Source organism: Brachyistius frenatus, unplaced genomic scaffold (genome assembly GCF_029030835.1).
Source record: "Brachyistius frenatus isolate BFR_SWC_R1_liver_20210118 unplaced genomic scaffold, ASM2903083v1 Contig_40, whole genome shotgun sequence".
NCBI classification, from domain to species: domain Eukaryota; kingdom Metazoa; phylum Chordata; class Actinopteri; family Embiotocidae; genus Brachyistius; species Brachyistius frenatus.
In genome coordinates this window covers 2570450-2572500 of record NW_027210639.1, presented here as the reverse complement: position 1 = coordinate 2572500, position 2051 = coordinate 2570450, and the positions used below count along the sequence as shown (strand labels likewise).

At 42.6% G+C, this 2051-nt stretch overlaps 1 protein-coding gene across 1 annotated transcript in view; it reads right to left on the bottom strand.

Annotated features, from left to right (window-relative positions):
* Nucleotides 1-1825, bottom strand: part of prss35 (serine protease 35) — a 5655-nt gene extending 3830 nt beyond the window's left edge. The window contains exon 1 of the mRNA XM_069702172.1: nucleotides 1690-1825. The gene's annotated coding sequence lies outside the window, so the exon portion shown is untranslated. The remainder of the gene's footprint in view (nucleotides 1-1689) is intronic.
* Nucleotides 1826-2051: the final 226 nt, after the last annotated feature.

Below are 2051 nucleotides of genomic sequence, written 5' to 3'. Positions count from 1 at the left end.
GAGGCTGATGCTTCTACTGTATGTGTGTGAGGCTGCCAATAATCCCGATAACTCCATAAAAAAAAGTTACAATGGGTGCGTTTTAATGGATTCAGCAGACCATCACTTAACTACGGAGGAGGAGTGCTTCATTTCATCAGCATGGCTGTGGGGATGAAGTCACTCAGGCGATTTCAAACACTCAGAGTGGTTTGGATTTTGGAGCAGTGCAGCAGGAGTGTGAATCCAACGGTTCAGAGTGAAACTCCACAGGGATCGCCTTCATGATGCCTGTCTGGGGGGTTTTAAATGAAGTGTGACAGATGAGAGGGCCAACCTTCAGGGGGACAGTATAGCTTGGCCAGAAGGGGGGCCCACAGACACACATTCCCTTTCAATTAGATGGTAGTGCAGTGTGAAAATGAGATGCTGCCTTTTTTGGCAAAGCTCCCAGGAGACTCAGCTGAGAGGGAGAATGAGGTCATTGCATGTACAGCATCACCTGTGGACCAGATCAGTGCTTCATCTCTCACAGCAGAGACTGTGTATTCAACTTGGCAGTTGAGAGATTATTCAGATTTGGTTTTCAGTGTCATCCAACTGAGTCTGACTACGAAGGGGACTTTTTGGCTGAAGTGTACCACGCAGCGTCCAATAAAACATACCCAGTGGCCAACATCTAACCAGCCTGCAACAGACGGCAATAAAATACAAGCCCACAGCAGCTGTAAAACACTCTCAATAAATGAGAAGACAAAAATGACCCCTCGTTTCTGTTCAGCTTCACACTCCGACCGCCAGACTCAGACACAACACAAATCCAAAGAGAAAAGCCTGTAATTACTCAGGAGAGAGTGGAAACTGATATGCTGCCATGAACGCGATCATTTCAACTCAACTATTTTCCACTGCAGTCAGCTGAACAAGAGGCTGTGCCCTCTTCATCCCTCAGAGGAGGGAGTCACAGGGAAGTGCTGGAGGCACCCAGGGAGACAAAGTGACCAAAGGATGGCGCTATGGCGCAAAAAGTCCATATCCAGTTCAGCAACCGCTGGTCTATTGTCTAGTTCAATGTGTTTGTTAAAAGGAGTGATTTCTTTCATTTTGACCCAGTTTCACAACTTAAAATAAACGTATCTCTGTCAGGCAGAGTTTCCAGATTGTTTGAAAGACTCACCAGACAGACACTGCCAAAAGTTTACAAGAAGAAAATGTGTCCAAAAAAAGCCTGTTTTAAATCTTATGAAAATGTCTTGGTGAATGTATGAGCCAGGTATTTTTACAAATATTACGACTGACATTGTGATGCAATTAAATAAATGAGATATCCAGCAAAAGGTGAAAAGGAAAACATCTGCAAATCCACATCTGCATCAGCTGCAAAGAAGAGGGACAATGTGTCTATTAATTATAAACCTATAAAATAATTTAAAAAAATCTATAATTCTTTGTGCCTTAATTGAATGATATTACTCATTTTTTAAATAATAATTGAAAACATAATTAAATGAATAATAGTGAACTATAAAATCTAAATAAATCACCTTGAAGATCAACAAAAACAAAACTGAAAAAAACATTTAAAAAAATGAAACAATAACGATAATAGATTCAAGTTATTACAAAAACAAAGAAAAATAATAATAGAGCACATTTCCCTTCATGTGTCCATCGACAGATCGTGATAACTGAATGACAAAGGCTTCCTACCTGCTCGCATCCGATTGATGGATATGCCAAATCCGGTGTGTATTGTTTGTTTTCCCTGGATATATACAAATATGATCCCACTAGAAAACAAAGTGCATCCCAGACGTCCTGCTATCAGCGGGGCGACGGCTGCCTTCTCCTCATCGCTCCTTCAAAGAGGCTGAGAGAAAGTCGCAGCCGGGACGCTGCGCTCAGGCTGCACTTGATGCTGAGGAGGGAGGGAGGGAGGGAGGGAGGGAGGGCTGAGAGGGGAGGAAAAAAATCTGAAAAGGACTTTTTTTCACTCGTGACAAAAGCTGTTCACATATGGGTGGGACCAGACCATAGATCTGACTGAAGGCTGAATTGGGGTGAAGTCACTG